We start from the raw sequence: 12,907 nt of genomic DNA on the forward strand, positions 1-12,907 counted from the left end.
CCCTAAGATGGCAAACTGAAACACTCCAAGTTGGTGACTTTTGGAGATTTATTTCCCTGGATGATTGAGAATGCATCAAGATGAAACACAAAAGGAAGTGCACAGCTTTTAGCAGCTCCCCCACGCCCTCAATCACACACCCCCACTCCCCTCCCTCCAGAATTCCCAGGTAACGACCTAATATACATATGAATGACTAGCCAATTTAGCTTCCACTTGGCTGAAGCTAAAGCTTAGCTAAAAGCCTACCAGCCATTTGGCTGCTCTCGGGTTTTATAGGTAGAAAGGTAGAAGCCTGGGGATGCTAAGGAGAACACTGAGGCCGATTAGCTTAGAACTTTGTTTTATATCTTCTCTTTGAACAAGATAGAAATTTAGGAGTAACATGGCCTTACAAACCCAACAGTGACATCTTAAGAGATCCAGCCTACGGCTCTTCAATGGGGTGTCACAGCGTCCCCAGGAAAAAAATTGTAAATGTAAAATAATAAAATAAATATTCTTCTGTAGCAATAACAAAGTATAACATAAATTATTCTGTAGCAATTACACAAGAATATCCAGTAATGTCCCTGCCTACAATTAAACACATTCACTTACCTAAAATCGGGGCATCTGCTGTGGCAAATGGGTGCAAGCCTTTGACCACAAACTTAATCACTGCTCGGTGACATTCGTCTATCCTGGCCTGAAAGGAGATGCTACCGGTAGACTGCAGCGAGAACTGCCAGCATCTGAGCCAGACTCTGTCTGTCTCTCTCATCATGGTCACCTAAATGCACAGTAATGGCAGGTTTTGTAATAAGGCAGATCGCGCTAACATAATATGCACTGTTAGTTGATTATTTACCTGCCGCATTAACGGGAGAGGACGTGCAAACGTTACCGCTGCTGCTGGGTTGAGATTCACGAGTCCGGAAGGGAATTAAAAACATGACATTCATTTAAGGTCATTGCGTGTTTTGTGAGGAAATGCTTTTGCATATTTGTAATGTTTCCTCCCTTAAATGAAATATCTACTTTTCAAGTATTGCAAGTTGCCCTGTTGTCATCCGTTCTTGTAAAGTATAATCAAACTTCTGAGCCGCTTAGGTACCATGTTTCCTGCCAGGTAAATGACGCTCCACAACGTGGTGACGTCATTCGGGGCGACTGGAATCGATAAGGGAATCGTTTGCAAAAATGGCAAACAATTCCAAGGAATTGAAACAGTGGGAACCGGTTCTCAACAAGAACCGGTTTTCGATACCCATCCCTAATCATGATGGATGTTAAAAGTTTCCAATAATGTGTTCAGCATGTTACATTAGAGTAATATGCTGCCATGATGCAGTCTCTCACCAAACCCATATTAATTTTGTTGCTGAGTAATTTTTTTTATCATTCTTTTCATCAACTAAATAAACAACTGTTGTTATTTTGTATGTGAGAGGCCCGTTACTCGTGTAAAAACTGTGTTGTTCGAAATCTGTGAATATTCGCCCCCAGCAGCCAACGCAATGGGCAGGAGTAAAAGTCCAACAATAAGCATTCAGCATTACAGGTCCACTTTAAAGGTACAGATCAGCAATATACTCTGAAAATCTTGAGGATGATGATTTCGCTGGATTTGCTTTTGCTGTGTTTATTCTTAATTGCCCCTCATCTACAACTGTGACAGATATATTATTTGTGGTTTTCAGTTCAGTACACCTACAGAGCAGCTGAACTCCCCTAACAGCCTACACTTGTAACACGACTTTCATCTAAAACGTTCTCTTAACTGATGATTTGAATTGCTCTATCTTTCTCTTTCCTCTGCTGAAGAGGCGGTTTGAGAGATATTTTCTGGTGGTAAAGTAGATAAATGACCATCTCAATAGCTAAAAAAACAACGAAAATTCAAGTTGGCCAAACTTTCGAGGCCTCTCTCACACACGCCTGGAACCAGTTAGCAACCATCTGGCAGCCACTGGTTACAATAGAAAAATGCATATTCCCCAACTTACTGGCTCATACTGGGCAAAAGAAATCGTGAGGATGATGCTATGTAAAGCCTAATGAGCCTCCTTGCAATTGCTTTGATTGCAAGAAGATTGCTACAGTTGCTCTCCAAGAGGTGAAGAAACTTTGACAAGTGCAGTACAAACTGAAAAATAATGTTACCACTTTTTCCGTGCGAGCAGTGGTTGCCAGAAGGTAACTACCCAATCTCTAACCTCCATGTGACTGAGGCCTAACATGGTGTGAAATCTTCGGTTCCTACCCAAGTAGCTTTGCTGCCTCATCTTACTCTAACAGCAATTGAAGTAGTATTAAACTAAGAATCAAAGTTGTTGATCCTTGTGATTGTTAGGTCTTTTTTTGGACTGATTTTCCCTTAAAATATTATCGAGATGGTCGTTTAGTAATTTGGGAAGCTACCTTTTAGCAGAGATCCTAAGCACAACATACAAACCATTCATGCAGCTGGTGTTGCATAGGGGTGTACCTTCCAATTCTTTGCAATAAAAGACCTGTTAGCCAGTTGCTGCTATTATTATTCTTTCATCCAACAAAACACTGGAGAAGATTTAATTTGAAATGGCTGCAGACACTGTTGGTTTTATTTTTAACATATCTGTTCTCTTTCATCCAGACTGCAATAACCTCCTCCTGTCTCCCATTAGACTGTCAAATGGCTGACACTGGGAGTCATCCACTGTGTTAGATAGGGATGTTAAGAGACACTGCATCTAACTGAATGGCTGTGCCTGGGTTACCATTAAACCAAACTGAGCTTTGATAATGTGGCACATGCCGTTTGATGAGCTCTGTTCTTCACACGGCCTTGTAGCATTATGAGGGTATGCATATTTTACTAGTTTGACCCTGGTGGAAATAAATTCAGAATCTGTGCCGCATTAGTGCCGTCGTCTACACAGCCCTGAACAATTTCCAGTACCTGCATCCTTGTGTGTGTTTATATGTATGTCTGGGGATTGGATCATTTAAACAGTTGGTGCTTCTGGAAACCAGAAAATGTAATACGAGTAAGGGTGCAAACCAGAACAAGATAAAACAAATCGATGCACATTTTCTTGGCTTGTTCCTGGTTTTGGCTGATGTTGTTCTAATAGGAAATAAAGTGGGTTCAGGTTAGTACAGATTTAAATGAGCTTAACTTTTTTCCCCCAGACTGAGGACCTCAACAGATCGTCCCAGATATGAGATGTGAGCCGATTGCGGCGTCCACCCAGAAAGTGACAAGCAGCAATGCGGCCACCATAGAATATCAGTGACTTTCATTAACTTCAAGTGATGATGGGCAAAATAGCTGCTAGCGATGCGAAGTATATGGGTCCTGAGTTGACCCTTTCCCAACTCCAAGTTGAGCATCCGAATCACCTTTTATGGTCGTGCTCAGTACTTCGTTCATGTCGTCCACTGGCAGGAAAAGTTTCAAATAAATAGAGAGGAGCTAAAACATAGTGGAACAACTCCTGGGCAGCACCAAGGCACACTATATGATAATAGCTGTTATGATAGCTATTTTTAATACCAGACATTATACATTAAGAGGTCAAGAATAAAACCGTGCAACTAGAAGCTAGCATAATTAGGACATTTTAAACATGTTTGGTAAACGTAGCTAACTAACAAACAACTAGGGATGGACATTTTAAGCAAAATTATCATTATTATGTTCACTAAAAACTCCAAGTATTCTGTCTACATTGCACTCTCAGATATGATATACGATACAGTGCATCATTACAGTAGACCTGTGACATGTTAGCTTTACCTGGAGAAGTTTGCATTGGACCTTTTTGACTGCTCTACTTCTCTTTGGCTTTGCATGTTTCTCCTGTTTGTGCAATAGTATCTAATGTCGCTATCACAAATGATCCAGCCACTGGTTGTAATTAACATGCTCACCTTCATGGTGGTTAGCATATAGCTTCTACTTGATTTTCACTGCCACTTCCTCAAGTTAGAGGTGGATTACATTTTACCGCCTGCTGGCATAACAATCGAAAATATCAGAATCTGAATATCGAAAAAGGTGACCATCTCTAAATCTCTTGGACTTTAAGTAATACAAGGAGTTTGATGTCTCCTGTGTCGTCATGCTCACTCACAATTGTATGTCGTGATCTTTCACTTATTAATTAATTATAAGATATATGTTGCTAGAGTGGTATGATCAAAGTACATGCACAATAAAAAGATAGTCTGTTCTATTTTATTCTATTCTAAAGAAAAATGTATATTCATCTCATTTAGTTCGTGATGATTATATCAAATAGAGACTGCTGCTTAGTAAGCACTCTACTCTGAATCCCAGGCTGGAAATGTTATTTATAAATACGTTGCCCTTTTAATTTGATTTATTTTATGCTTTTGTGGACTATTGCATCTGTTACGTTGCATTCTGCCAACATAATGAGCTAACCTTATTGTGTCTTGCCTGCTTAGATACTTTTATATTTAGCGTATTTCATTAATTAATTTCGTTTTAGATAAGATCATCAGATCTGCCCAAGAACCATGAAGATGGAATTATGTGCCTCAAGGCTACATGTAGGAAGACATGAATGAACATTAATTAGGGTTTTACATCTACATTGCTGTTGCCTTGTTGATGATCCATTGTTAGAATTGACTCACTTGCAAACAGCTGCAACCCACTGTCGATCTGGAAGGTTTACAAAGACTGAGGGTGATTTTATGTTTTTTTTCCCCAGTTAACCCTGTGATAGATTGTGTACCCCTCCTCTCTATGTATCTCCTATCTATCTATGACCGCTGGGATAGATTCCAACCCAGTTGCAACCCTGAATGAGAGACACATGAATGGATGGATGGATTCTCTATTTGTAACAAAGGTGTTTTTGTACCTTATTTTATGTCTTGGTTTCATCAGAGTAAAAAAAAGACTGCAACATCCTTGAAACTAGGAAAAATTGTTGATTGCTGGGTGATTACATTACAAATTGTTGTGGCGAACATCTGGTTGCCCAGAGGTTGCAGCACCGTCCAACCTCTGCTTTCAGTCTGATTGAAAATGGTCACACATTGAAGGTTGAGTGCACAGCTCGCCTGATGGGAGGCAACCTGTCCCAAAAAATCACGGTCTAACTTGGACCATAAATTAGAGCATGCAAGTCACACTCAGACTGATTGCCAAATGTTTGTTGGGGTCATTTTGCCGTTAAACTGCTGTCCTGGAGCAACTATGTCAGTGTTTGTGGAGATATTTGAAATCTCTTTAAATCTCTGTTTGAAATCTAAGAAGTTCTGGCTGAACTCAGAATCTAAGTAGATGATAATAATTTCTGATGAATGGGAAATTCGGTATTTGTAAATAAAAATGGATGGCAACAGACACTTTTTGATTATTTATCATAGTTAACAATTATATTATCACAAACAGAATGTATGAAATTGCTAGCTTGAACCCCACTGAACTGCAAACTGCACTTAAAATGGTAAATGTAAATGGTAAATGGCCTGTATTTGTATAGCGCTTTTAATAGTCCCCACTAGGGACCCCAAAGCGCTTTACACACCCAGTCATCCACCCATTCACACACACATTCACACGCTGGTGGAGGCAAGCTACAGTTGTAGCCACAGCTGCCCTGGGGCAGACTGACAGAAGCGAGGCTGCCATATTGCGCCATCGGCCCTTCTGGCCAACACCAGTAGGCGGTAGGTGAAGTGTCTTGCCCAAGGACACAACGACCGAGACTGTCCGAGCCGGGGCTCGAACCGGCAACCTTCCGATTACAAGACGAACTCTCAACTCTTGAGCCACGTTAAAATGCGCTTTTGAGGCAGGAACTTGACTGAAAGTGGTCAGAGACTTGGTCCAAAGCTGGATCTGCCATTTCATTGGCATTGAGGTGACAAGTTCGTTGCACGTGGTCGTTTAAATTGCAAAGAATAAAAGCAGCCTGCAAGTGTGTGCTTTAATGAGTGGATGTAGCGTGTAGTGTATAATCTTTAATATGAGCATCCACCAGTGTTACAGTATAGATTTGACAGAGAATTGCATCATAAATCACCCTGAACATCTTCAATTTATAATCAGAAAACTTTTACATTAGGACACGAGTCTTTGTGTGCCATTCATTTTTCAACAACAACAAACTTCTTTTTATTAACGTTTCTGTCTCCTGAAAATTAAAATGACTTTTTCAGTATTTAAAGGAAATTTCTAGTTTTTGTTTTTTTTTCACCAGTGCACGCTAATGCAAAGGGCTCACACACGTACACATTTGTGTAATTCTATTAAGCACATTAATTCATTTGGACACCTTATAACCAATAAGAATGGCACCAGTTTCAAACCCTTAAGTGCACCTGTCACAAACCTGTTACCCCCCCCCCCCCCCACGCCCCCCAGTATTCAAATTAATCACTGTGTATTCTTAAACACGCAGCAGATGTACACACACGCATGCACAGCAACACACAACACAGAAAATTCTATCAGTGTTCATTTATTACCGTTTTATTTATTTCTTTTCATTCTTTTGTCTGTCATGGATTTGTTGAGCTTTTTTAGTTGGCCATACATGCTTCCATCTTTTTCTCTGTGCACACGGTTTTATTAAGCACGTTTCTCTCTGGCTCTTGCCCTTTAACTCACTCTTCCACCTGCCTTTTTGAAGTAAAGCCAGCATAATTGCACATCGTATGAACACCGTTGCTCCCTTCTTCCTCGTAATACATCACCAACGTCCCGGCTTCCAGCTCTTTGCATAGTGGGGTCACAGCGGTCATTTTAATGAGTTTGCAATGTCTCACTCTGCTCCGTCCCGTTTGTTTGTTATCTCCTCTGTGTTTTCGAGATTTATGGTTGCACGTGAATAAGTGATGTCTCCCTTATCTGAGACGTATGGCTGGGCTGTGATGCCCCTCTGTGTGTGCCTTTTGTTTAATGGATTCTGGTAAAACACTGATATGCTATCTTGTGATGGTTTAGAATAAAAGGGAGACACAGATGCTAAATGGTCCTCAGAGGCATTTTATTAGCCCAGAAATCACAGGAAGTTTGAACAAATATTAAAAAAGTGACGTGTGGACACTGATTTCTGCTGACTGTAGTTTTCATTTGCAAGTAGAAAGAATGTGTTGTTTTGTGCCTCCGCGTTCTCCAAGGACAGTGTGTTTTGCTCCTGAGTTCAAAATGTAGAAATCAATCAGATTTTCAGTCATTTAAAAGCGACGCAAAGAGCCCCCAAGGATCAATGACTCAGCATGACTCCTCTGATATGCTGTGTAGTCAATGGCTTCAAAAGATGACTAAGAGAGAGGCAAAGATACTGCCTTGTATCAAATTTATATTTTAGTGTCATTTATACTATGTGATAGCCAAACGTTTCCTACATCCAGTGTGTGAAATGATATTTGTGACAGGTAAATTACCGCCAGACTCTTAAGTGTTTTCCAGCTCACTGATTTGCTTCTCTGTCTAGATTTCATAAGTGTTCTTTCCAGCCGCAGCAGACAAGTGAAGAGCTCCATAAAAGCCAGTATATCCAAGAACCCATAGTAAGTCCGTGTTGTATGTATCACCTGTTTGTGGTGCTCAGTAAGAGAGTAGATCTGTTAATGTAGGTTTGCAATTCACACACAAAATAGTTTGTGATTTAGATATGTCTGTGAAGGTTTTCAGGCATCCAGGTCATCGTAGTCTAAGGAGCTTGGAAAGAAAAGCGCCTGGACTACTTTAAGTTGCTTGAAGACGTTTCGCCTCTCATCCGAGAAGCTTCAGTTCTAAGGTCAAATGGTGGAGAGTCCCAGATTTAAGCTCTGTGGGAGTAACCCACCGAGAGGGACAAAGGACCCCCTAATGATCCTCTACCTAATCACACGAGCCAAGGTGTGAAAACGGGTGTAGGTCACAATCAGCCAAGGTTTCGGGTGAGCTCATTGTGAAACCTGGCCCCACCCTATCATGTGATTTCCTGAGGTCAGATGGCCCAGGATGTGAGTGGGCGTGAAGGCGTCTGGGAAGGGATCTCAAAACTGGATTATAGATGGCAGACAGTGTCGTAAACCGACAGATTTAGACATTTTAGAAATGAACTGCTTTACCACCTAAATTAATAAACCTGATTAATCCTTGTCAGTCAGTGCTGTTGCAGTGCTGATATCAAACTCTGCCAAAGTTTCGTTTGTGTGCGCGCGCTCGAATCTGCTTTACAAAGAAATTGGGTGCACTTAGTGTCATCATAAACCTACAACAACTACTGTCTGGTGAGCGTGATTGGTATGGGCAAGGGTTTCCCCTTCCAAAAAATGTATTCACCTTCCCTAAAATTGAAAGCATAACACAGCAGTGGATACTTTAAAATTTTTCAAATTAACAACCAAAAGCTAATGTTTATGGTCAACATTTCATAATTCAGTGGTAATTTTTGACTAGGCTAAAGCTAAAAGGCTGTTCCATGTTTAAAAGGAAATGTGGAAGAGACAGAGTAATGAGCTACAGTGGGGCAAAAAAGTATTTAGTCAGCCACCGATTGTGCAAGTTCCCCCACTTAAAATGATGACAGAGGTCAGTAATTTGCACCAGAGGTACACTTCAACTGTGAGAGACAGAATGTGAAAAAAAAAATCCATGAATCCACATGGTAGGATTTGTAAAGAATTTATTCGTAAATCAGGGTGGAAAATAAGTATTTGGTCAATAACAAAAATACAACTCAATACTTTGTAACATAACCTTTGTTGGCAATAACAGAGGTCAAACGTTTACTATAGGTCTTTACCAGGTTTGCACACACAGTAGCTGGTATTTTGGCCCATTCCTCCATGCAGATCTTCTCGAGAGCAGTGATGTTTTGGGGCTGTCGCCGAGCAACACGGACTTTCAACTCCCGCCACAGATTTTCTATGGGGTTGAGGTCTGGAGACTGGCTAGGCCACTCCAGGACTTTCAAATGCTTCTTACGGAGCCACTCCTTTGTTGCCCGGGCGGTGTGTTTTGGATCATTGTCATGTTGGAAGACCCAGCCTCGTTTCATCTTCAAAGTTCTCACTGATGGAAGGAGGTTTTGGCTCAAAATCTCACGATACATGGCCCCATTTATTCTGTCCTTAACACGGATCAGTCGTCCTGTCCCCTTGGCAGAAAAACAGCCCCATAGCATGATGTTTCCACCCCCATGCTTCACAGTAGGTATGGTGTTCTTGGGATGCAACTCAGTATTCTTCTTCCTCCAAACACGACGAGTTGAGTTTATACCAAAAAGTTCTACTTTGGTTTCATCTGACCACATGACATTCTCCCAATCCTCTGCTGTATCATCCATGTGCTCTCTGGCAAACTTCAGACGGGCCTGGACATGCACTGGCTTCAGCAGCGGAACACGTCTGGCACTGCGGGATTTGATTCCCTGCCGTTGTAGTGTGTTACTGATGGTGACCTTTGTTACTTTGGTCCCAGCTCTCTGCAGGTCATTCACCAGGTCCCCCCGTGTGGTTCTGGGATCTTTGCTCACCGTTCTCATGATCATTTTGACCCCACGGGATGAGATCTTGCGTGGAGCCCCAGATCGAGGGAGATTATCAGTGGTCTTGTATGTCTTCCATTTTCTGATGATTGCTCCCACAGTTGATTTTTTCACACCAAGCTGCTTGCCTATTGTAGATTCACTCTTCCCAGTCTGGTGCAGGTCTACAATACTTTTCCTGGTGTCCTTCGAAAGCTCTTTGGTCTTGGCCATGGCGGAGTTTGGAGTCTGACTGTTTGAGGCTGTGGACAGGTGTCTTTTATACAGATGATGAGTTCAAACAGGTGCCATTCATACAGGTAACGAGTGGGGGACAGAAAAGCTTCTTACAGAAGACGTTACAGGTCTGTGAGAGCCAGAGATTTTCCTTGTTTGAGGTGACCAAATACTTATTTTCCACCCTGATTTACGAATAAATTCTTTACAAATCCTACCATGTGGATTCATGGATTTTTTTTTTCACATTCTGTCTCTCACAGTTGAAGTGTACCTCTGGTGCAAATTACTGACCTCTGTCATCATTTTAAGTGGGGGAACTTGCACAATCGGTGGCTGACTAAATACTTTTTTGCCCCACTGTATATAACGCCTTGATTTTCAGCTCGTTTGAAATGTTGTTCTTGTATTGATCATCAGAATTGCTTGGCTTATTACTACAGTTAGGGTGACAATGACCACATCATTTTTTTGCACCTCAGCTAATGGTGTATTGCCACCCCAACAAGGTGGGCGGGGATGGGTGGTTGTCATTGACACCCAAATTTGTGAATTCGAATAAGAGTCGTTTCATTCGCGACCGACACATCACTTGTATAGATGCAGTTTTATTTCCATTTCCAGGCTGTCCATCCACAGAGCTGGAAATGATCCAAACAGGTTCATTTTAACCAAATTTCTGTCCAGAACCTGTAGCTCTTTGACAGTATAAAAAATTCTCAGTCATTTTTGTAGCAAGTAAATTACATTCTGAAACCATTCAGTTCGATTGAACGACTCAGAGTCTGTGTTTGAAAAGAGGTAATTGGCTCTTTAGTTTTAATGCTTTGCTGTAAATGTCTTGGGTATTTGGATTTGCCAAAAGTTTTGCAAAGCTAGGCACAGATAAGATTAAAAACCCACGAGTTATTCTACAGTCACGCATCGACTACCTGCCTAGTTGTGGTAGGCCATCCATTATATATATATATGTGTGTGTGTGTGTCCTGCTGTTAGTCCCTTTTGCTGTGTTATTGATCAGGATGGCCCAGTGCACGTCTTACGCTTCCTCTGTAATGTTTCTATTCTGGGCCTTTTCTTTTCCCACATTTTCTCACCTTCTCTTTTTCTTGGCCTTTTCCTCTTGTTTTGTAAATATTACAAGATTTCACCATAATCTACAACAGTTTGTTTATTGATTTTGATTTAAGCCATAACTCAATCTAGATTAACCACTTAAGTAAGTAGTGATTGACGTGATGAAAGATGTGGCAGAGGTTTACAGCACGCCAGTATGTAAAATTCACTAACTACATGTGCGGCATGATAATAGTATGAACCTGCTGTCCAGGTTGTTTAAATTATTATGCATTTTTAAACAACATGTGTTCATGTAATCCCAGCTAATCTTAATAATTTATTTAGTTTAGTCTAATTTATTCTGTATCACCACCAGTGTTGATCAAATTACTTGAAAATAGTAATTAGTTACTAATTACTGATTACTTCTCTTACTACTTCTGACTTATTTTCAAAAGTAATTAGTTACTTTAATACTTATTTACTTTTTAAAAACATGATATACAACCTGAATACTTAATAAAGACCTTTCTGTCCAATCAAATGAAAAAGTCTCTTTTTAAAACTTGTTTTATTAGTTTTAATCTTTTAACTTTATGGACACTGCATCAAGCAAAAATTAAATTATATGCAACAGTCTTTAAGAATTTTGATTAACATTTAAACCTATTTTCTTAATATTCCAGCATATAAAATAAAATAATTTTTGTGTTTACACTCTGTCAAATAGATGCAAGCAAAACACAGCAAAAAATAAATAAAATCACAGATTCAGCAGCACTAAGTCCTGTTGCTCTTAAATCTGTTTTCACCTGTTTAGCAGGAGTGGGGCCAGGTTTGCCAGGTGCTACAGTGGTCATGTCAGTGGGGGGATCCGGGGGTTTCTCTGTGAGTTTCACATTCCCGTGGCAGCATGTTAGGTGCTGGCTCAGATTTGAAGTTTAATTTTTTGCTGTAGAAAGAAGTTTTCTTCCCACACAGAGTGTACAGCGGGCGCTAATATTTTTGTCACTTTTTATGGAATCAAACTTAAAGTAATGTCAGTAATGTAATGTACGCTGCATGGGCGGCAACAGACGTGTGTTGCTGCCTACGTCATTGTCATGAGACACTCTCACTGCGTTACTAAACCGTCATGATTTAGTTTGTAACGCAGCATGCTTATGGGAAAGTAACAGGTAGCGAGTAAGTACTCGTTACCTGAAAAAGTAATCTGATTACACGTTACTGCCCATTTCTAATCACCACACTAAGTGGAAGAACCTGCACATTCAGAAATATTATCGTCGCTTGGAGTTGAACACACAATCATTTTAGTTTTCTGAATTAATACAATATACAAAAACCAGTTTGTTTTCTATAGTCTTGAACTGTCAGTTATCACTTTTGCACCATCCTAAGGGCATGTGTTGAAAAATATAAGATATTTTGAGGGGCAGTGCTTATGGATATTCGCTAAATAGTTTTGTTATAATGAGATGATCTGTGTTGGTTCCATTTTAATTATAGTTAAGATGCCGGGGTCATGTTTTATTATTGTAATTTTCGATAAGTGACACTGTAATGCCATAAGTGAACCGTGTTGCTTATGTCACTTGTACATGCCTTACTTTACATATAATGTATATGCAATACAATGTAATGTAAGGTAATTAATGCTACATGTAAATATCACTGCTGGATCTCACTTAAAGTAATACAAGAAAACACTTTGAACTGCTAAAATAGATCAAACAAAAATGTGACTTTAGTTGCAATTTTGTGACATGGAAAAAATTCATACAACAACTATACAGTTAGAACTGCATAACAGTTGTCATATGCGTTAACAAAGACTAGCTTCCAGTTTATGGAGCAGTAAAATTGTGTTAGCGTGGTAAAAATGGGATCATCTCCATTCAAACATGGTGAAATTTTGAAAGATGTAAGTAATTATTGTAGAAACAATACTTCGGAGTTTTAGCACTGCACTCCTATTGTGTTATCAGCCAGAAGAACAAGAAGTAAATTCCATGCATTCCTCTAACTTGTCAAAACCTAGTGATTACATTACATGCATTGCACTGTGAGTCACGCTGTGTGTTACACTGGAAGATTTAAGTTGATGGCTTCATGCTGAGATGATAAGCGGGCAGGAGTCTTGT

At 40.1% G+C, this 12,907-nt stretch overlaps 1 protein-coding gene across 2 annotated transcripts in view; it reads left to right on the forward strand.

The window, feature by feature from the left end:
• slc39a11 (solute carrier family 39, member 11) overlaps positions 1–12,907 on the forward strand; it is a 169,203-nt gene that overhangs the window by 47,543 nt on the left and 108,753 nt on the right. The window lies entirely within an intron of this gene.

The sequence above is a fragment of the Mchenga conophoros genome, linkage group LG8 (genome assembly GCF_057382185.1).
Source record: "Mchenga conophoros isolate Kocher_MC1m ecotype Shallow Benthic linkage group LG8, M_conophoros_male_GT1.1, whole genome shotgun sequence".
In the NCBI taxonomy this organism is placed as follows: Eukaryota; Metazoa; Chordata; class Actinopteri; order Cichliformes; family Cichlidae; genus Mchenga; species Mchenga conophoros.